This window comes from Planococcus citri, chromosome 5, assembly GCF_950023065.1.
Source record: "Planococcus citri chromosome 5, ihPlaCitr1.1, whole genome shotgun sequence".
NCBI lineage: Eukaryota > Metazoa > Arthropoda > Insecta > Hemiptera > Pseudococcidae > Planococcus > Planococcus citri.
The window spans coordinates 2,454,120-2,478,274 of record NC_088681.1 but is presented as its reverse complement, the minus strand read 5'-3'; the positions used below and the strand labels follow the sequence as shown (position 1 = coordinate 2,478,274).

General features: G+C 34.8%; 1 protein-coding gene across 3 annotated transcripts in view; it reads left to right on the top strand.

Moving 5' to 3' along the window:
• Positions 1-24,155, top strand: part of SK (small conductance calcium-activated potassium channel) — a 532,534-nt gene that overhangs the window by 202,159 nt on the left and 306,220 nt on the right. For all 3 annotated transcript variants that reach the window (XM_065369223.1, XM_065369221.1, XM_065369222.1), the window contains exon 3: positions 15,734-15,814. The gene's annotated coding sequence lies outside the window, so the exon portion shown is untranslated. The remainder of the gene's footprint in view (positions 1-15,733; positions 15,815-24,155) is intronic.

Below are 24,155 nucleotides of genomic sequence, written 5' to 3'. Positions count from 1 at the left end.
TGAAATTTCCCCAACATTAATTATAAAATGGAGTTGGCAAGCTGAAATTTACTTCGCAGACTACATGGTGGTTTCAAATTAATGGTTTTTAAGCTTCCAGCTAATTTTAGGAAATTTCAATTTTCCAAAAAAACGTCATACAACCTCTCAAAAAAGTCGATGGAGGCTCCAAAACGACTTGAAATCCACCAGCAGTCCACTTCGTAGCGTATTGAACTCAGTTTGAAGAGTGAATTTCGACTCTCCACCTCATTTTGATGAAATTTTGGGGAAATTTCAAGTTTCAAAAATCTACTGGAGGCTCAAAAAAGTCGCTGGAGGCCCTAAAATGACTTAAACCAACCTGAAGTCGTCTTCAGAGGGTGTTAAAATTGGAGTGTAGAGTAAATTTCAGCTTTCCATTTCCATTTGATGAAATTTTATAAAAATTTAAAGTTTCAAAAATCTGCTGGGGGCTTCAGGAATTTTCAAAAAGCCGTAGGAGGGTCCAAAACGACTTAAAATTCACCTGCAGTATTTCATAACGTATTAAAATTAGTTTCTAGAGTAAATTTCAGTTTTACAATTTCAATTTTATGGAATTTTGTGGGAATTTCGAGTTTCAAAAATCTGTTGGAGGCCCCAGAACTGCTCAAAACGAGTTGAAACCGTTTTCAATCGATTCGGCATGTTGAAAATACGGTATATCCCAAATTTCAGCTTTCTTGGTCAATTTGGTAAAATTTTGATTTTTCCCTCATTTTTTGTCCAAATTCGATTTTCAAAAATTCACCAAAAATCTAAAAACGCACTTTAGCACTTGAAATTTTGACGGGTGATAAATTTTTGCATGATCTTTCGATCTACCTTTGTAAAGTTTGGCAAAATCTGCGATTTCCGCTGACCTGTCAATCAAAATGACCGCCATTTGTAAGTAAGGCCAACTTTTTTTTGGGCAAGTTTGCTTTAAAATGTTCATTAGGATGTCCCCTTTAAGAAAAAAGTTGTCCCGGAGGATCGGCGGGAGGGGGGGTGCAATTACTCCTATGCTCATATGCCGGACTAAGAGGTGCTTTTTCGATTCAGCTTTGTTTGGTTCAAAAATGTTTCCACTGATTGGGAACCCTTTGTGAGGTGATTGTTCACTCCTGGCGCAGAACCCGCCTACTCCTCCAGAAAATTATTTTCATCACAGACCTTCACGGACTTGAAAATTATGATTAAATACGCTTTTACAGGCTTAGATATGGTCTTGGAAAAATTGTTCATTCCTTTTTTAGATCATTTCTTTAAAAAACCTGTCAAGATACCTTAAATTTTGAAAAATTCAAAAAATTGTATTGAGCAACGAGAGGCGTTAAAAAGGCTCCAGAAAGGCCTGAAATCATCTCCAATGGACTCGACTTACTGAAATTACAATACATCAAACTACCCACATTTTAGTATTCCAACTTCAATGGATGGAATTTTGTGAAAATTTCGACTTTTAAAAATCTGCTGGAGGCTCCAGAACTGCTGAAAACGGTTCAAACCCGTTTCTAATTGATTTGGAGGGTCGCAAAAATAGAGTGCATATCAAATTTCTGCTTTTGAGGTCAATTTGGTAAAAAATCAATTTTTCTTGCATCTTGATCAAAATTCTATATCTACTATTCAAAAATTCACCAAAAATCAAAAAAATGCACCTCAGCACTTTAACCTTTGCTGGTGATGTATTTTTTACATGGGTGCTTTTTCAATTTAGCTTTGTCCGGTTCAAAAATCTTTCTACTGATTCGAAAATCTTTTTTGTGAGGTAATTGCAGCATGAATTTTTTTATTCCTGGCGCAGAACCCGCCTACTTCTCCAACTATTTTTTTTTATCATAGACCTTTGGTGACTCGCAAACTATAACTGGAATATTCTTTTACAAGCTTGTATATGTATATCGACATGGAAATTTTTTCGTCCTTTTTTCAGGTAATTTTACTAAAAATGTTGTCAAGATTCCTTATATTTTGAAAAAAATCTAGATTGAAAATTGTCACCAATTTGTGAGCTTTTTTTCGTTTTGGATATTTTTTCGAATTTTGCTAAATTTTGAAATGTTTTGATATTCTTTAATCATTGAGAAATGTTGCCCAATTTTGAAGTTTTTTTAAAGGGGGAAGCGACATGAGAGGGAGAGGGAGAGGGAGAGGGGGTAATGTCAGCTTGAAAAGTTCATTTTTCGTACAAATTTTCAACTTCATTCCTCAACAATTTTTCATCGACTGCAAATGACCCTTTTTTGTGGAATCGGAGGCAAATTAGGAAGAGCAGAGCAAAAAAATCAACTAAGTGGAAATCTTGAAAAAAAAAATTGTGTCCAGCAATGAGAGGTGGTAAAAATGAAAAGGGTTAGGGAACTCTCATTTTTTTCATGTTTTTTCGGCATAAATGAAACAACTCTTCGGGAAATTATTGATAACCGCGGGCGAATTTTTTGGCATACCTAATTATTTATGATTTGGTGATTATTTTTTCAGCAAGAGCAGGAAAAAAGACACACACACACGCGAACATAATAAAAAAACAAAACAAATGCCGTTTCCGTTAACACGACTCCCAAGTAAACTTACGAATTGTTCGTAATTTTCAAAAATAGTATATACGAGTATCAACATTAACATACTGCACAGTCGGATGGCAAAAGCATAAATTAAACGTTAATTATCCGATAAGAATTATTTTTGCGCAGCGGATTATTTAATTTTCACACGAACACTTTTAACACAATGCTAAAAACGATAAAAAGAATTTACTACACCCGAATTGTGGGGTAAAAAGACGACCAAGTCCGTGTTTCAGCACTATTATATGTATGTACAGGAGTAAAGTGTATACCTAATTCGATATATACTTACTCGTATCGTATACGAATACGCTAAAACGTTCAAGGTATACGGAAAGCTATCCGATGCTAACGGAGCTGATTACTTTATCGGGTAATAGCTACCCGTATATACAGGGTGTTCCAGAATAACCTTTCACATTTGTTTTTCTTATTACTCTGAGAGAAAAATGTTTACAAAAATTCTTTTACAACCAAAATGAAGTAGAAACATGCCGTTTTTAGACCATATATTTGAGTTTCCATTAAAAATAAAGTTTTAAAAATTTTTCCATCGAGATATTTTCCATCATTTTTGACACATTCAACCAAACATTTTTTCGAATTATTGAACACTTCTCTTCCAATCAGTCTCAACTCACGATTAATATCACCTAGAAGATGTTTTAGAGTCCTAGATTCATCCTGATACACTTTTAACTTGAGGTAACTCCATAAAAAAAATCATAGGCGGAAAAATCAGGGGATCGAGGTAGCCATTAAATTTCTGTGTTCAACGAAATTATTCAATGACCGAAGTGCTCACGCGCTAAACATATTGTGTTGGTCTCTGAATGATAGGTAGCTCCAACATGTTGTAACCAAGTAAGTAACTATACATACACTATATAATCGTCTGCCTTTCAGTTCAGGAACAAGAAACTCGTTCAACATTTTGCCTTACCCCTCACCGTTACTGTTTCATTAAACACACATGGTCCCACTACACCAAACTTAGCCACGCCCAACCAAACAGTCAACTTGGCGGAGTGTAGAGGTTTCTCGAGTATTATCAACTGATTCTCTGTACACTTGAAGCGCACATTCTGTATATTCACTTCACTGTTTAGTTAAAAATGAGCTTTGTTACTGATGAGTAAAGTAAAGGGGTCCGGGAGTCTTTATTTTTAAAAAAGGACCTCACAGTAAAAGTACACTGTGCAGCCATCTACTTCTCCAGGGCAAAAAATAACTATTGAAACATAATTCGGCATGCTTTGGCTACCTAGAACCGCCTTTACCATTCCCCTAGCTCCTCTTGAACACAGATCAGTGGTTACCAAAATGTGAAAGGTTATTCTGGAACACCCTGTATATGCTACATTAGGATTATCGAAGTAATCATTTGGTGGCTAATCGTGACGCCGGTGCCGGATAATGTCGGATTAACTCGCCATTCCCCATTCGCCATACATCAAACATACGATATACGAGTATTCGAGTTTGTTTAAAACATTTAGAAGCGTTTAATTTCAAACGTGTTGTTGTTAATTGTTGTGGACACTGGTGTATGGAAAAAGTTGATCATTATTGTCCGCATATCACCCATCGTTTCGCCGTTTGATAAAATGCTGTATGGTGTTGTGCTTTGTTACGACTTTTGAAAGAGCAACGAGCTATACGTGTATACGATTAGGTAACTATTTATGATTGATGATATTAACGTCGAGTTAACATCGTTGTTTGTAAAAGTGGCGTTTTATGGAAACAAAATATGGAAAATTTTTCACCAATAATATTGTATTTTGTACCTATACCGATTGAACGGTGAAAATTCGTTAAAGCAATATCTGTTCATAAAATTACCAAAATATGTACCTACAACATACCTACTACGGTTTTATTAGTTACCTATTCGTATGTTAGGTAGAGGTACATGACGACGATGATGATGATGATGACGTAGCGAATGTAAATACTCGTACCTACCTATCTGACTAAAGCTACCTAGCCCATCAAAAACATATATCTAGGTAGAGCACGCGATACAGAACGCTATCCGCTATCCCTTTATCATTATTATATAGTTATTCCACGTTTTATATGGATTATATTCTCGCGAGTCTTTCATTATTTGTCATCTTTTACTTCAATATAACGAAGCTGTTTACTTCATTTCATTAATTATTCAACCGACGTTCTAGCTAGGTGTAATTGGTTATTATGCGTACACTTGATAAACAATTCACTAAAACTTTCGTAGGTATCTCGAATCCGCTAATAAAAGCTGATGTGTTCGTAGTACGTAGACGTACCTGCCATGAATGGGATGGATTTATTTCGAGGTATCGTGTGGAAAATTCCGAAAATTTTCAAATAGCGGTATTGTTTGTAGCTACTCAGAAACGTGCGAATGATTTTCAATCTGTTGGAGCGAATCTTACAACTTTTTATTTCTTCGAAAAGTGCCTGTTTTATCGATGTTTGGAGGCATGGAAGTTATGAGGGGGGAGGGGTGCTCTGATTTCCTCCTTCCATCCCCCCCCCGCACACGGATTTTCCAGCTAATTGACCAGATGTGGTTGAATCAATGTTGGAAAGGGAGTTGGAAACAAAAAATAAATGTTGAATAATTTTTAATTTTCAAAAATGATTGTTTTATGCAAAAAATTTGAATTTTCCTATCGATTTGGTTGTGTTTGTGAAATTTTCCGAATTAATAATTTTTCTATTGTGGAAAATTTTCCACTTCGCAGTTCTCACCTCTTTGCTTCGTTCGAATCAATATTCACTCTGCTGCGAAATTTTTCAAAAAATTTCAAGAATAGAAAAATTATTTTGAGAAATTTCAGAAACAGAACCAAAGAAAAATGATCCAACTACAGCGAAGAAAGGGTGAGAGGTGAAAACTGTGAAAAATTGATATCTAATCGAATTGCAAAATAACATCATTCTTGATGCAAAAAGTTGTTTCTCATGGCTTTAGAGCTGAAATTTGGTATATATCTACCCTATTTTCGATCTTCTAAATCGATTGGAAACAGTTTCGAATCATTGTGAGCAGTTCTGGAGCCTCCCTTCTTCGATTTAGCTATATCCGGTTTCAAACATTTCTCTGGAGGTGGCGAAAACTCTCTTGCAAGGCATTTAATGGCAGAATTTCTTACTCCTGGCGCAGAACCCGCCTACCTCTTTGGCCGGAATTTCTCATCACAGACAGACATTTTACAACCGTTTTCTTTCAAAAAATCCAATTTTTAGGTATTTACGAGTAAATCAGATTTTTTTTCATTGTGAGAAAAACTATTAAAAATTCTTTCGAAAAAGTCGGCGAATTTCACCTACAATGACTCACTATACCCTAGGGTGTACCTTATTTTGAAAAGTTTGAATTTTGTAGCTCCCACCCCCCAAAAACATGACCTCAAGTGAGAAAATAATTCTCTATTTTTTATTTCTCCCCTAACTGTAAAAAAAGTGGTGCCGGTAGCCCCCTAAGTGGGGAAAAAATCCAAAAAATCAAAAAAAAGTTCTATTCATGAAAATTTTTTGTTTCTGCGCCAGAATGTTTCTAAATAATCCCCTTTTTAAGAAAAAAATTTCCCCGGCCCTTCAAACCATATTGGCCCCCTAGTAAGGAGCCCCTCAAAGTTGGAAAAACCACAAAAAATGATAATAAATCAAAGTTTTGGAAAATTTGATGAAAATATCTCATTTTCACATTAGAATTGTTCTACATAACCCCCTTTTCAAGAAAAAACCATTGTTGGACCCCCAAATAATTTTGGCTCTCTTGCATGGAGCCTCTCAAACTTGGGAAAAATAAAAAAAATATTAAAAATTGATAGTTATCTGTAGAAATTTTTTGAAAATTTTTTATTTATGTGCAGAATCTTTCTGGATAAACTCTTTTTCAAGAAAAACCTTCCCCCGGTCTTCCAAACCTTGTTGGTTACATATAAAGCCCCTCAAAGTTGAAAAAAATCAACAAAAAAATGAAAAATTCATATCTATGCAAATTTTTTGATAATGTTTCATTTCTGAGCAGAGTACTTTTAGATAACCACCTTTTCAAGAAAAGCACCATTTTGTCCTCCAAATGATGGTGGTCCTCTGTTATGAGGCCCCTAAAATTGAAGAATATTGAGAAATATGAAAATTGATGTCTATAGATACCTAGGTACCTACTCGTAATTAGGTGAAAATTTTTCATCACTGTGCAGATTGCTTATAGATAATTCTTTTTTCCAGGAAACCCTTTTCTCTGTTCCCTCTACAATACTCACCACCTACATAAATGATAGAGGTCCACAAAGTTGAATTTTTTTTTGGAATGGTGGCGAAGTCTCCTCTGCAAAGATAGTTTCAAGTCATGGATATGTTTTTTTGCTCTAAACTTGAAAATGAAATCTCATTGATAGGGATTCTTGACGATTTTTTCCAAGTTTTCAAGTCTTACATTACAAAATATCAGGACGTCAATAAGTCTTCTGTGAAAATTCGACATAGGTAGGTAATTTTATGACAAAACGTCCGCTTCAATGTTTCTCAAAGTTAAAATTCAGAAATTCGTCCATTTTCTACAAGTTTTTAAAAGTCTGACATAGGTAGTGCTTTTCTGATGAAGCTCGACCAAATCCAAGAATTAAAATATGGAAGAAAAAAATGTAATAAATAATAATATTCATCTTTTTTCATTTTCTGGGGAATGAGACAAGTTCCACCTTTTCATCATGTAGACAGGTCATAAAATATTTAACAGTATTTCTAATGAAAATGGTCCAAATCCATGGATTATGATGTGAAAAAAAAAGTAAAAATTTCAATTTTTCTGATTTCTTTTAAGTATATCTTGAGATGGGGGGGAGGGGTGTGCTCCCTAGCACGACTCATTTTTACTAACGTGATTGGAGAAAATTTTTCTTGTGAAACCAGACAACAATTTAGGGCGTCATTAAATATTTTTTCACTAGTACCTCATAAATATGAGCTCTCCCCTCTAATCCACTGGTTAGTCTTGGGTGGACATAGGGGGCTAAAATTGGTATGTAGGTTGATTTTACGTAAGTAGGGACTTAACTGAGGTGTTAGAACTAGAAAGTTCACAATTTTAAAAATTTTTCCTGATACTTCGATTTTTTCATATTATGGGAAAATTGGGGGGCCCACCGGCACGACTTTTCTTCACCTAGGGGGCTGAAATTTTCAGAGTATTATTTTCTCACCTGTGGTCATGTTTTTGGGGGGCGGGAGCGAAAAAAATCAAAAATTTTTTTTTCACCATACAAATAAGGTACACCCTACTATACCCATTACACACTTCTTTCACAGAATCGCCGCTACTAACCTTGATTAAGACAGTTTTGTTTTTTTGAAATCTGATATTTTCAAAAATTTGTTGGAGGCTTTAGAACTTTTCAAAACAGTTCGAATAGTTTGCCAATTAGAGGTAGACCAAAAATGCGTACTTTTCAGCTTTATTGGTCAACTCTTGGTGAAATTTGGTCGATTTTTTCTTATTTTTGACCCAACTGATGCAGTATATCCTAAAAACTTCCTCATTTCAAATATATACTATTCCGTATTAGCATAGAGTTATATTAAAAATTGACGTACAGTACGCTAGAGTTTGGGAAACTCAAAATGATTTCAAACTTTTCGTTCGAAAACTTGTAGAAATACAACTGGTAAACCCTGCGGTTATTTTGATTCTTTCATCTTGGTATTTGCGTGCCGATGTAATTGTTCGATAGGAAACTTATTCGGTTCGTTTTTCAAATTACCAATCGAATGCGCCGCGCCATTCCCCTCCTTCCAACCAACTCGGTGTACGCCATCGTCATCACCACGATGCGGTAAATTTTGCGCGAAATTTCGCTCTCATGTTTGAAATTACCGCGTACCATACCTCGCCTTTCCGAGCACTATTTTCTTATACGAACGAATGAACGAAGGCGCAAAAGGCGGCATTTTGCCATTTCGTAACTTTTCTAACTTGTGATACGCGGCAGTGGCAGTTTAATTATTAGAAATTTTGCCAGACTTTGTGTTTATCTACTGTTACGTTGTTGTCAAATTTTAAAGCGAGCAATAGTTTGTGAAATTTTTAAAACTGATTCGCCAGAGTTACCTATACTTACTCGAGATAGAGCGCGGGTGATTGTTTGATCGAAATATTTATTAATTTATCCAACTCGATATTGAAATTATTACTAACGAGCGGTTGAACTGAACGAATTGGGTAAACACGATTCATTATTTAGTTAGCCCAAGTCCCTCTTAACTTTTAATAAGGTGAATTCGATGTAATGAATATTGGTAGCATGATGAATAATTCATCGTTAATTACTTGGGAAAAACTTTTTTCATGAAATAGAGAGAGGCAAATCATTCGAAACGAGCCATATAATACCACCTTAAATTAATAAGTTTGTTGTTTTCATCGTAAAAGTGCCTAATAAGCGTGTTCAAATTTAACTTTATGGAGACTACGATAAATTATTTCATCGATTGACGACTGTTTAAGAAAAAAAAAATAGATTTCATTCTTTCAAAAATCATCGAGGATGATTAAAGTCAATTTTCATCAAGGCCTGATCGAATCATCGTTCAGAATGACAAAGCCAATTGTTCCTCCACCACCCACCAGGCCACTTGTACTCTAGTCAACACATACGAATATAGCTGCTAATAATATGTGGTATTCTGTAGAGAAAATTCAATTCGAAAAAAGAAAAACCAATTTACCGAGACGTAGATATTTGGTGAAGCGAACGAGAAAATTCTTTCACTATTGTATTCGTATATTAAATTAACAACAATGACGCGCACGTTTGTCTTTTCCAATACAAGTCAAAAAGAAACCAATTAAGAAGACTTCATCGAGCTTTTGAAGAATTTCATGGTACGTATGTTCTTTCTACGTATAGATGAATTTAGTTACCTGGAACTAGAGTTTTTCTGCACCCCTCGTACGAATGTTGTTTTTTTTTGTTGAGAAAGTTAAGTCTGCGTTAAACGGAGACAGCTAAAAATATGAACAATGAACATATGAACCTAGTCTTACTACAAATACATCGCACGCAGATATAATTTTCCTCGTTGGGGAAATTTTCAAGTCTCACGTTAAGCATTACAAAACCACGTAAACGGTTAGGTAGGTAGGTACACGTTTCATGCTCAGTCGTGCACATTTGATCCTAAAGAAATCGATGAGAAAAAAAACGTGTAGTTCATTTTTCACCTTAAGTAGACTGTTTTAAAACTACAAGCGATATATTACGTTCGGTAATACGTAATGTGTACGTACTCTTACATACCACACGACAACAGCCAATACCATCTGGCGTTTATTTTGCGTTCATAGACGAAGAAAAAAATTCACTTCGATAGGTAACCAGTTCCTCGAAAGAAAAAAAACCATACAAAACGAATCGAATTGAAAATATTTCATAGCGAGTTGTTTAATAAAAAACATTTCATCGGAGGCTTTTCAAATATCTATTAAATTTTTGCTTCGCAAAACTCGATATTTTTTTTCCTCTCGCGAACTGCGTAAGAGTGAAAAAAAAATCCAATACAATGATATTTTTTCCCATCAATACCGAAACAGAGCCGCACTACGTCTTTCGCCTCCTCTCGTTGAACAACGCGCAAAGAAAACGAAGTTTCTCCAAATCAACATTTATTACGACAAATGATAATAAAAATACAAAAAGAAAGAAGAAAAAGTGAACCGAAATACCGAATAAATGAAATTGAATGACGAAACGGCTTACGAAGATTATTTCGAAATGAACGCATCGAGCTTTTTTTTCTCAAATTCCGCTGCCCTTAAAATTATCGAATAATTTTTTTAGACCATTTCGTAATCACGAGATTATGCTTATTTTTTCTTACACAATTCGGTGCGCATTTTGTATACGTTTTTCTTTCCGTCAACTGTTGATCACGAATCCAGCGTTGGTTTTCGTAAAAATAATTTTCGATGTTGGAAATGTGCTTTCGAGTTGATAAAAATTGTAATTTCCACGATCTGACCGTCGGAATTTCAAAGCTGGAAATACTTACCTTGAAATGGATGATTTATGTAGTTATTCTTCACGAGTGTCTGAAGAGCGGAGATGAGAAATTTCGTCTAGGAAGGTGAGCGGGTTCTGCGCCAGGAGTGAACTTCCAATTACCTTACAAGAGAACATTTAGCACTAACACCCTCCAATTTGAATGAAGCCAAGGTAGATTATAAGAACAAGTTCCAAAAACCCCCGTTAACCAAAATCTGATAAACCCGAGTTCATTTTTGGATTTTTGACAAATTTTAGAAAATTTAAAAAATGCCAAAAAAAAAACAGTTTTTATGGCGATTATGTCAAATTTTTTGTGATTTTTTTTCAAACAAACTGAATCAGTGTGAGTTATTTCTTAATTTCACCCTCCCCTCCCCCTCCCCGCTTCAAAATTTCCCTGTTTTTGGTCATTTGGAGGTCGCCAACGAGGTTCAAATTTTCTCTGGAAATTTCAAAGATAACTCAAACATGTATCACTTTGGCTGATGCTCCAAAAATGCATTTTTTTGGAATTTCAAAATCAGAAGCATGCCGAACGGGCACAGTGAGAGAGTGTCTCAATCCCCCCTCCCGTTTCAGAAAAACGGAAAAAATTGTGTAAATTTAAAAACTCAAAGAATTGCCGAAAACAGCGGATTATTATAAATTCTGATCATTTTCTTTTTCAATTCTCTGACCAAAGTTGGAGAATATAAAAATTGTCTTCTCACATTAAAAATATAGTCAGGGAGTGCTCAAAAGGATCAATTGCACCCCTTCCGTCGATCCCCCGGTACAAATTTCTTCTCAAAGGAGGGAGTCCTAAGAAACATTTCTAGCCTTGTACTCAAAAAAAAGTGGCGCTACTTACAAAATGGCGGCCATTCTGATTAACAGGTCAGCTGAAAGCGCAGATTTTGCGTTCCAACCTAGGACTTGCAAGACATTTTTTAAATTTTACCAAGGTAGATCAAAAGATCAAACAAAAATTTATCACCTGTCAAAATTTCAAGTGCTAAAGTGCATTTTTCGATTTTTGGTGAATTTTTGAAAATCAAATTTAGGCACAAAATGAACGAAAAAATCAAAATTATACCAAATTGACCAAGAAAGCTGAAACTTGGGATATACCGTATTTTGGACAAGCAAAATCGATTGGAAACTGTTTCAATCCATTTGGAGCAGTTCTGGAGCCTCCAGCAGATTTTTGAAACTCGAAATTACCACAAAATTTCATCAAATGGAGTTGGAAAGCCAAAATTCATTCCGCAAACTAATTTCAATACGCGATGAAGTCGACTGCAGGCGATTTTTTATAAGAATTACTGGAGCCTCCAGTAAATTTTTGAAACTTGAAATTTCCTAAAAATTACATCAAATGGAGGTGGAAAGCCGAAATTTTAACTCTGCATTCGAGTTTTAACACCCTCTGAAGACGACTTCAGTTGTGTTCAAGTCATTTTGGAACCTCCAGTGACTTTTTGAACGGTTTTATGGCGTTTTTTAGATAATTGAAATCACCAACAAGTAGCTGGAAGCTTTAGAACCACTTGAAACCACCACGCAGTCGACTTCATATTGTATTGAAACTGGTTTTCATAGTAAATTTCGGTTTGTGAACCCCATTCGATAATATGTTGTGAAAATTTCAAGTTTCAAAAATTCGGTGGAGACTCCAATAACCATCAAAATGTCGCTGGAGGCTCCAAAATGACTTGAAACTACCTGAAGTCGTCTTCAGAGGGTGTTAAAATTGGAGTGCAAAGTTAATTTCGGCTTTCCATCTCCATTTAATGAAATTTTGGGGATATTTCAAGTTTCAAAAATCTACTGGAGGCTCCAGTAATTTTCAAAAAGTCGCTGGAGGCTCCAAAACGACTTAAAATCCAAAGAGGAGCCAAAAAATCATCACATGTCAAAATTTCAAGAGCTAAAATGCCTTTTTCGATTTTTGGTGAATTTTTAAAAATCAAATTTTGGTCAAAATGTGGAAAAAATCAAAATTTTACCAAATTGACTTGGAAAGCTGAAATTTGAGTTATTTTCTATTTTCGACATGCCAAATCGATTATAAACGGTTTCAAACCATTTTGAGCAGTTCTGGAGCCTCCAGCAGATTTTTTAAACTCGAAATTCCCAAAAAATGTCATCTAATGGAGTTGGAAAGCCAAAATTCATTCTGCAAACTAATTTCAATGCGCTACGAAGTCAATTGCAGGTGGCTCAAGGTTTCAACAATCTACTGGAGGGTCTGGTAATTTTCAAAAATTCGCTGAAGACTCCAAAACGACTCGAATTCCAACTGCAGTCGACTTCGTAGCGTATTGAAATTAGTTTGCGGAATGAATTTCGGCTTTCTAACTCCCTTCGATGAAATTTTGTGGGAATTTCGAGTTTCAAAAAGCGGCTGGAGGCACCAGAACTGCTTACAATCTACTTTAGTACAGTTTGAAAAATATCGTGCAAGTCCTATGTTGGAACACAAAATCTGCAATTTCGGCTGACCTGTCAATCAAAATGACCGCCAATTTGTCCGTAGCGCCACTTTTTCTGAGGATCAACAGGGGGCGGGGATGCAATAGATCCTTATGCGGGCTCCCCGACTAATCGACTAATAATCGTGTTTTACTTTGAAATTTTCCAAAATAAGACCTCTTTATTCCAGTCAAAACTGCCAAAAAGTCCCAACTTTTGCTAAAATATTTTTTAGAACTTCTGTTTTTTGCTGGAAATAGTGAATTTTTGAAATTTTTCGCCCTTGCTTTGCTTGAACTTTATTCCTATTAATATTTTAATTTCTCGCTGGAAAACTAAAAATGTTATCCTCCATTCTGATTGGTCGAAATTCCTTGACACAGAATTGACGAGGTTTTGGCGCGCAGTTGACAGTAAAATGACACCAAATGTTCGGCGGGTAATTTATTTTTAGGGTCTTGAAAATGGAGTTGATATCAATTTTCTACCTTTCAGGCCAATTAGGTGAAAAATCATTTTTTTTTACATCTTGATCAAAATTTAATATTATTCAAAAATTCATCGATAATCAAAAAATGCACCTCAGCACCTTAAACTTTGGCTGGTGTTATATTTTTTACATGGGTGCGTTTTTAATTTAGCTTTGTCTGGTTCAAAAATCTTTCTACTGATTCAGAAACATTTTTTGCGAGGTAATTTCGGGAGGAATTTTTTATTCCTGGCGCAGGACCCGCCTACTTCTCTACCCATTTTTTTTTTCATCATAGACCTTTGGTGACTCGAACACTATGACTAAAATATTCTTTTACAAGCTTGAATATCGACATGGAAATTTTTTTTTCTTTTTTTTTTCAGGTCATCTCACTGAAAATGTTGTCAAGAGTCCTTAAATTTTGAAATGTTTTGATATTTTTTAAGCATAAAAAAATGTTGTACAATTTTGAAGTTTGCTTTGAGGGGGCGTGAGAAAGAGAGGGGGAGGGGGATAATGCCAGCTTGAAAATCTAATTTTTCGTACAAATTTTCAAATTCATTCCTTAACAGTTTTTCATTATGGCTGCAAAAAATTTTCAAAAATAAATATGTTGTAGGTACTAGGTAAGGTAGACCTACTTAAAGCGTGCTAATTTTCCCTTCGATCCAAATTTGAAATTTTTTACCGACGTTCGTAAAAATACTTTAAGCTTCTCCCATACCAAATTTTGATGGCCCATTAACCACTACAATTTACAGGAAAAAAATGACCTGTAGGCATTATGCAAAGCTTACTTCTTTCACCCTGCGAATTTAATTTTCTCAATTCGCTTCTGATAACCTCGAAATGATGGGGTTATTACCTGCGAAAATGTCGGCTGATGAAAATTCGCAATTGCGTATTCGAATGGGAATGGCTGATGTTATTAAGTCATTAGTGCGGTTTCGAACGTAACGACCGAAACCTCAAATGATATTAAACGACATTTTAATGCCCGGTTAACAAATTTTTCGCGCTGGAAAAAACCATACCGTTGGGACCGGAGCGGAGGACGCGGAGGACGCGGCGGCAAAATGTAAAAATTCACGTCGAAATCGGCTCGCAAATTTGAAAAACAGGGAAGAAAAAGTGGCAAATTAAAACAGCGATGTTGGAAAATTTAGTACTCGGACTCGTTAACGAAGTAATTTCCAGTACTTTAGTCGTTTGTGTAGTAATTTATTAGAAATCATAAAATTGCATGCTCGCAGAATTAAGGAAATTTTCACTTGTTTACGAGTCGAGCATTTACCGAGCAATGTTTTTCGTCGGTCGCTTAGAATAATTTCATAAACTCGAGGGAAATAACCGGCTAAAGTCGTTATTAGCGAGCGCTTTAAAAAATTATCATCGCTTTGGCTCTCGGCGTATGACGTGAATTTGAAGAATAACTCGAAATTGAGTTAGAAAATTTCATTCTCGCTATTGAGGTTTTAACCTACTATACGAGTATAAGCGTGGCACAGCGCGCGAAAATATTTATTTGCCAATTTCGCAAGATGGCAACATGATAGATGGACGAATATTTAGGCTGCGGCGTAGGCTTCATTGTGTTCGAGGCAATTAACTGAGTGGAAATCTTTTTTTTTATGTGCGAACTTTTTTTTTTTGTTGAAAAATTGAGAGAAAGCAGAATTTTCCATGTACTTATCAATGTGGCAAGGTGTATTTAATTCTCAGTATGCGAAGTGAGGAAAAACAAAGCAAGCGTTAAAAGGTCACGTTGCTGTTGAGAAAAATGAAGTATGTGACGAGTTTTCTAGCTTTTTGTACCGGAAGCGAACCTTTTCGCTGTTTTATTCCTCGAAACAGTGTTAACAATAGAAATAGGTTCGTGGTACGAGTACACGGTGGTGATAAAATTTGATGCGAAGTATAATCGTGTGAATTATGCATCAACAAGCGTTTTATTTTACCTATCTAAATGAGTCTTTTTTCTTATACTTATTCGTAGGATGGATTTTTTTTTTGCAGACGTGTTATCGTTTGCGAGAGTGTACATCATTTTATATATTTTGCAAAACAGCGTCGATACGATAAGTGTAATGTAACTTAACACGATTCGTGCTTAATTGGATTTATTCGATTTAGTATAAGGTTTCTTACTTATTAATATTAACCTGTGTTTTTTTCTTTTTTTATTGCAGTCGGTGTTTCGCGCGTCGAGTACCATTGTACACAATGGATAATTATATGGAGAAGTGATTTTATCGAGTTGCTCGGTTTTGGTGAGTATTCTATCAATGAATATTAGTGCCTTATACGTAGAATGTCATAAACGTTTGTAAAGATGAAGGTGCATTCTCCCCCCCCCCCCCCGCCATCACAACCAATCGATAAGACTTCAAACAGATTCAATTTTTTTGTGCTCTCTAAATTGGGATTTTTACCATTTTTCAGGATTAGGTTTGCTCCTTTTGTACTTGGTGGATTTTTTTTCGAATTTCATCGCTTTCAACAGTTAAAAATTGGTTAATTTCAGATTTAAAAAATGAGATAATTTGAAATTTCAACTCAAAAGACGGATTTTAACCCCTGTCCATGTCCCAAGCTCCGCCTTTTTCTAATGGAAATCAACGTGGGAAAGTATGGAGAAAATTTGTTTTTTTTTTCATTCTCTCTTTCTGCATTATAGTCTAAAAAAATTGTTTTCCCTTAAAAAGTCTACAATGCACATAACTTTGAACCCACAGATTTTTTGGGAGGGAGGGGGAGAAAAAGCAAGCTGCAGGTCCCCAAAATTGAGAGCAAAACAGAAAAAAATGATTTTATGCGACTCCAACTCTCGAGTGAGGTGAACATCGTGGAGTAATTTTCAGCCCATGAGACTTTGTGAAGGGGAGGTAAGGGGTTGAGACCCAAAACTGAAAAATATACCTAAGCGAATGTTTAAATTTGTATATGGGATACGAGAAACCTGGGAAAGACTTGCGAAGGGAAAGAAGGAGGTAAGGTACCTCCTCCCTCATAAACTTTACCCTTGAAAACTCACAAAACATTATCAATGGATGACTAAATATCACCCAAAAAATTTACCAATATTAACCAAATATTACCAAAAATTTACCCGAAGTTTACCAAAAATTACTAATGAATCATTAGAAATGACCAAAAGTTTACCCCAAAATTACTAAATAAAATTGACCAAAAATTCATCACAAAATTCAGAAATTCATCAGATTACTAGGTAATTTACCAAAAATTACCGATAACTATCAAAAATTCACCAGAAATCATCAGGAATTTACTAATAATTCACCAGAGATTACCAAAGACTCGATATGACCAAAAACTTATAAAAATTTACCAGAAATTTTCCACGCATTACCAGTAGATGGCTAAAATGACCTATAATTCACCAATGCTGACCAAAAATTACTCGAAATTAACCAAAATTTGTCAGAATTTTCAATTTTGAGAAAACCAAATATTGGCAAAAATTTACCTTGTAAAAATTAACAGAAATCCATCAGAAATGACCACGAATTAACGAAAAATTACTAGTTTGTAACCAGAAATCACCAATCGTTTATTCGAAGAAACCTGAAGAAATTGGCTGAAAATGACTAAAAATTCATTAGAAATTTACCAAAAACCGCCCGAAATCTGACAAAAATTACCAGTAATTTACCAGCAATGATTATAGAAATTTCGCCAAAAATGACAAGAAAATTTGGTCCAACCAAATTAACAAAAATTCACCAAAAATGTGTATTACCGGAAATTTTCTATAAATTATCAGAAATTTACCAAAAAAATACCGGAAATTTTCCAAAATTAATGCATGTTTACCAAAAATTACCGGTATTTTCCAAAAATTCATCAGTAATTTACCAAAAATAATCAGTACCTAACTCATCAAATATTATAAGTACCTATGGTAATTTACCAAACATTTCCAGTAATTTATCGAAAGTTATCAGTAAATTATCGAGATGGCGAAATTTCTGGTCATTCAGTCATTTAAAAAGACTATGGTTCTGAAAATTGCAGCCAAAATAGAGAAAAATTGATTTTTCCAAGAAAGCCTTGCTTCATAATATTGCCAAAAAATGGCCCAAAACATCCAGAAGTGCTGATTTTTACATTATTTGCCTAACAAATAGAGGAATGATGTTTGCCAAAATCATCAAAAAATCCTGTTTTTTTGTCAAAGTTATCAAAAAGTCCCATTTTTTGCAAAAGCCCAAACTTTTTTTACTTGACTAAATTGCCAAAAAAGTCCCGTTTTTTGCCAAAATTGTGGCAAAACACGTACCTGCATATTTTTTTTTTGTCAAAATATGTTCAGAAAGTACATAAATCTTGAGTTTTGCCTTAGCTGCCTGAAAACACCTGTTTTTCAAAATATCAAAATCATATAATCTCGTTTTTTTTTTCAAAATTGTCAAAATGGAATTACCAGTAAGAAAAATGTAAGTATTATATTCATTTGACAAAATTAATGAGAAATTTCTATATTTTTGTGGAAAAATTTAATTCTTGCTTTTGCTGTCTGGAAACACTTTTCTTTTCAAAAAAGCCAAATAATAATCCAGTTTTTTTCAAACCCACTGAATAAAATATTCCGTTTTATGCCAAAATTGTATTGTCAGAAAAGTACCACCTTTTGTCAAGATTACTAAAAAATGTCTCATTTTTAGCCAAATTTGTAAAAAATTTTAATTTTTGTTAAAATCGTCTATAAAGTCATGGTTTTTGTCAAAATTGTGAAAAGTCAGTGTTCTTTGTCAACGTTATCAAAAAATTTCCATTTTTTCCCAAAATATCCTAAAAATCCTGCGTTTTGTCAAAATTGCCTAAAAGTCCTTTTTTTGTCAAAATTGTCAAGAAATTCTCATTTGTGTCAACATTTTCCAAAAGTCCTACATGTTCAAGGAAGTCTCTCGAAAATTCAGTAGAATTTACTAATAAAGAATCATTAAAAATGGTGAAAAAAAAGATGGAAAACTGCAAAAATTTCGAAAAATCTTGCAAAATTAAGTCAAATATTTAGAAATTTTCACGCAAAACAAAGATGAAAAAACTTGATTAAGATGATGTGAAATTATTAGGCAGAACTTGGTTCAAAAGTGTGAAGAACTTCTAAATGGGTCTATATAAGTTCCAAAAAGACTGAAGGCAGATTTGGCCTAAATTTTCCCAAAAAAGTGAAAAATGAACGAGGCCGGAAATTCCCATATACCTACTTAAGTAATCAAAACTTCAGCTACTGAGTTGATTTCCAACAATTTTGAAAACGGATGGTAAAAAAAATGCCAAAAATTCTCACACTTATATAAATAAAAATCATCTCAGTAAGTAGCCAAAAAGTCCGGCGTATGACAATAGGAGTAATTGCACCCCCCCGGCCGATCCTCCGGGAACACTTTTTTCTTAAAGGAGACATCCTAAGGAACATTTTAAAGCAAACTTGCCCAAAAAAAAGTTGGTCTTACTTACAAAATGTCGGCCATTTTGATTGACAGGTCAGCCGAAATCGCAGATTTTGCCTTTCAACATAGGACTTGCACGAAATTTTTCAAACCTTACAAAGGTAGATCGAAAGATCATGCAAAAATTCATCACCTGTCAAAATTTCAAATGCTAAAGTGCGTTTTTCGATTTTTGGTGAATTTTTGAAAATCCAATTTAGGCCAAAAATGAAGGAAAAAATCAAAATTTTACCAAATTGACCAAGAAAGCTGAAATTTGGGATATACTCAATTTTCGACATGCCAAATCGAATGGAAACTGTTTCAAACCGTTTTGATCAGTTCTGGAGCCGCCAGCAGATTTTTAAAACTCGAAATTTCCACAAAATTTTATCAAATGGAGTTGGAAAGCCGAAATTCATTATAAACACTCATTTCAATACGCTACGAAGTCAATTTCGGGAGTATTTCAAGTCGTTTTGGAGCCTCCAAAGGCTTTTTGAAAATTCCTGAAGCCTCCAGCAGATTTTTGAAACTCGAAATTTTCACTAAATCTCATCAAATAGAGATGAAAAGCGGAAATTTACTCTGCATTTTCTGAGAACGACTCCAGTTGGGTTCAAGTCATTTTAGAGCCTTCAGCGACTTTTTGAAAATTCCTGGAGTCTCCAGCACATTTTTAGCTTGCCAACTCCATTTGATAAATTAATGTTGCGGGAATTTCAAGTTTCAAAAATCTACTGGAGGCTTCAGTAACTTTTAAAAAAGTCGCTGACGGCTCTAAAATGACTTGAATCCACCTGAAGTCGTCTACAGAGGGTGTTAAAATTGGAGTGTAGAGTAAATTTCAGCTTTCCATCTCCATATTTGATGAAATTTTGTGAAAATTTAAAGTTTCAAAAATCTGCTGGAGGCTCCAGTAATTTTCAAAAAAGTCGCTGGAGGCACAAAAATGACTTGCACCCACCTGAAGTTCGTCTTCAGAGGGTGTTAAAATTGGAGTGTAGAGTAAATTTCAGCTTTCCATCTCCATTTGATGAAATTTTGTGAAAATTTAAAGTTTTAAAAATCTGCTGGAGGCTTTAGGAATTTTCAAAAAGCCTTTGGAGGCTCCAAAACGACTCGAAATTCACCTGCAGTACTTCGTAGTGTATTGAAATTAGTTTTTATAATAAATTTCAGCTTTACAACTCCAATACTCCAATTTGATGGAATTTTGTGGGAATTTCGAGTTTCAAAATTCTGCTGGAGGCTCCAGAACTGCTCAAAACGGTTTGAAACAGTTTCCAATCGATTTGGCATGTCGAAAATTGAGTATATCCCAAATTTCAGCTTTCTTGGTCAATTTGGTAAAATTTTGATTTTTTCCCTCATTTTTGGCCTAAATTGGATTTTCAAAAATTCACCAAAAATCGAAAAACGCACTTTAGCACTTGAAATTTTGACCGGTGATGAATTTTTGCATGATCTTTCGATCTACTTTTGTAAGGTTTGAAAAATTTCGTGCAAGTCCTATGTTGAAACGCAAAATCTGCGATTTCGGCTGACCTGTCAATCAAAATGGCCGCCATTTTGTAAGTAAGGCCACCTTTTTTTTTGGGCAAGTTTGCTTTAAAATGTTCCTTCGGATGTCCCCTTTAAGAAAAAAGTTGTCCTGGAGGATCGGCCGGGGGGGGGGGTGCAATTACTCCTATTGTCATATGCCGGACTATAAGTGTATATTTTTTTTGAAACAAAATTGTCATAGATTAGAAATAAAAAACCAACACGACAGACGATTCAGTAAGTAAAAATCGAAATATGACGCTGAAAAAGTAACTTTAAATTTTTTATGCGTAAAGTACGCTACTTTCTGTCTCTTTTTTCACCCACTTACCAGCTGCGATATCACGTATAAAATATTTCATTCGTATAATTCAATCAAAAGCACAATTTCGTCGTAAAATACTTTTACCAGCATTGCACCGACAAAGATGGCGACAAAAACCATCGCCTAGGTTCATCAAATATGAATAGAAAACCGCCAAAACAAGCAGCTTATTCTATTATCGATGGTAGCTTCGAATAATTTCGATTGGATTTTTCATTTTTATTCGTTTCTTGGTCGGTCGATGAACGAATTGTGTCATGTAACCTTGAAGATATCGAAACGCGAATTCGAGCAGCAGGATTTTCTCATTCAAAATATGACTTGAATTTTAATCCAAAATTCATCATGCGAGAACCTGGCCAACTTGAAAATTACAGAACGGGGAACTTTCAACAAATCGCGCAACAAGACCACCCACCTGGTGAAAAGATTACCTACAGCCGAAATATTACAAACTTGGCGAAAGAAATGGCGAATAAAAAATAAAATTAGCCGAAGCATTCGTAAGGTATTTACAAACTATAAATCACGAAATCGTGACATCGTATTTTTCAAACTTTTTTTCCTCCTCTAGTAGGGCTTGGATGGACCCCTACAGAATGAAATGTAAATACTTACGCCTTCGGGGTGAAATTTTTTCAAATTTCCAATAAGAAATTAATTACGAAGACCGGATAAGCGACTCGAGTCTTCTTCAGGGTTAGTACCTACCTACATAAGTTGCAAAAAAAAAGAGGTAGGTATCTCGAAGCGAAGTAAAAGGTGACACGAAAAATGATTTATAATAATTGTCGTTTCAGCATCGCTTGCGTTGCGATTATTTCGAAATACTTTGATACCAACTCTGGCGAATTGAAATGAAAAATGCGCTGGTTTTATTGCCGCAGTTCTATTGGTCGTCGCAGCTCGAGCCTCGAAGTGGGTGAGAGTTTCGCCATTATGTGTTTATAGTTTTGAAGTTAATGAGGTGCTCTAGGCGCGGGATTATGGACTTTAAAATAGTATAAACTTTGGCGGGTATAGATATATTTGTGTATCTACGTTTCTATCTATAGCGACCTGTGCTTGGAACTTGGTTTACGTTTACTTGCGAATAATGAAATCCATCTCGATTGACTCGTTTTCAAACTACTCGTATTCTGCAGTCGAGTTGAAAATTTACAGAACCGACGTAGGTACCTTACCTAGCCATAATTTTATTAGATTCAAATTCCACTTTTTTTTTGGTTCAACTTTTTACAGAAATACCCAACATAGGATTTATAATCCCCTCAAAAAAAAGAAGAGGGAGATTTAGCATTTTATAGAAACGCGTCAAATTCGTTCAGCTAATTTATTAAAATAACAACGAAAAATATCTACCTGATACCTAAATGGTCGTTGATTCGTTTGTTATGTTAATTTAGCCGCTATATAAGTTAGCGTTATTTCACACAATAAGTGACATTTATTGGGATGAAATATACGTGTGTATTTAAAACCGTAATGAATAAAACTCCATTCGTGGTTATTCTTTTGTGAAAAAAAAGAGCAGATTAAGCTCGCACTACCCGCACAATACGTTCTATTACTTTTTCCGTGGTCGATTTTTTAATTGAAATTTTTTTAAATGAGAACATTTTTCAAAAGGCAAACGTTGAAGTGGTACGAGAGAGAGGGAGAAAGAGGTGCGTAGGATGATTTGTGTTGAGGAAAATTGATAAGTCATATCGATAGCGAAATAGAAAACGAATTTCTTGGCGTAAGTACGAATATATTTCTAGCGAACGAGATAGAAATATCAATTTACCATCTTCAATCAAAACACTGTCGCGTCTCTTTCAACTTCATGAATTTGCTGCTGGAAGTTTTGCCCGTATTGCCGCGCCATCAATCAATTTCTTTCGTGATGTTGCGACGCCGCACGCTACCAATAAATTTATTTTTCTAGTCCGAATCGTCGAACAATAAGGTCTCGTCCACGTCTTCATCGGCTTTTGTGTTGGCTATAGTATTTTGAGTGAAAGGTGAAAAAAGCCAATCTTATGTACCCTCGACTTTATTTTGGTGAATAAAAAAATACGAAATTGTGAAAAAATTGACTGACATGACGTGTTTATTCTCTCGCAGAGAGTTGAAAATCACCTCCATTGAGCTTAGTGATGTTAAAATGCGCGCATATTCATTTGCCTGCGCGCAATGTGAGCATTTGCGCGCATATGCGCGCATTTGCGCGCAAATTCCACAAATGGATGTTATTTGCTTCTATTTGTGATTTTCAAGAAGAAAAGTTGTCCAAAAAACGGAAAAGCATGAAAAAATAGGGCAAAGCAGGACAATTTCTCGTACCTATTTATTTAAAAGGAAGGGAGAGGGGTTCAATATTATTGCAATCGATTTTTTTCACTAATTTAGAAAATATTTTGATTTCTTTTTCATTTCAAAATTTTCAAATGTTTGGATCTTTTCTTCCGAATTTATCATCATTTGAGTGACAATTTTTAGAAATTAAAATATCCTAAATAAGGGATGAATAAAATGGAAATTGATAAATTTTTGATTCAAAATATGAAAATACAAGCAATTTTTTCAAAAATACCTACCTCAATATTTTCAGAAAGGGGAGCCCTCAAATTTTTGTTCCATAGTTGAAAAATAGTAAAAAAGACAATAGCAAGACAATTTCACAAATTTTATATTTTGAATAAAAGGGGGAGGGGAGGGGTTCGATATCATTTTTAACTACTTCAGAAAGCATTTCGATTTTTTTTCAATTCAAAATTTTCAGATGTTTAGATGTGGACCCTCCTTCCCTCAAATATCATCATTTGGCAGAAAATTTTTAGAAATTCATATTTTCAAAAAAATAAAATGAGAAAGAATAAAATATGAGGATTGAGTACAAAAATTTGTAGGGTTTCTCCACTATGGGGGAACCCTATTAAAATTATCTGGAATCATCTTAAGGTTTACCATTTTCTTCCAAAAATACTTGAATATTTTTCAGAAGGGAGAGTCTCAAATTTTGTTTCATGATTCAAAATTGGAAGAAGTGATCTAGTAGACTACACAGTGTCAAACAAGCAGGACATCATGAAAAAAAATGGAAAACAGTAGAACTTTCTGAAGGACACTTTTTTCAAATATTTTAAACGTTGGGAATCAAATGAAACCAAAATTCATCACTCTTTACCGAGAAATTGTTATGAAATAAAGTAAAAATGGCTCAGATCATTTCATTTTTTGACTCTAGGGGGGTGAGTTGAGTTTAAAGCGTTTTTATTAGTTTATTCATCAATAGCCACC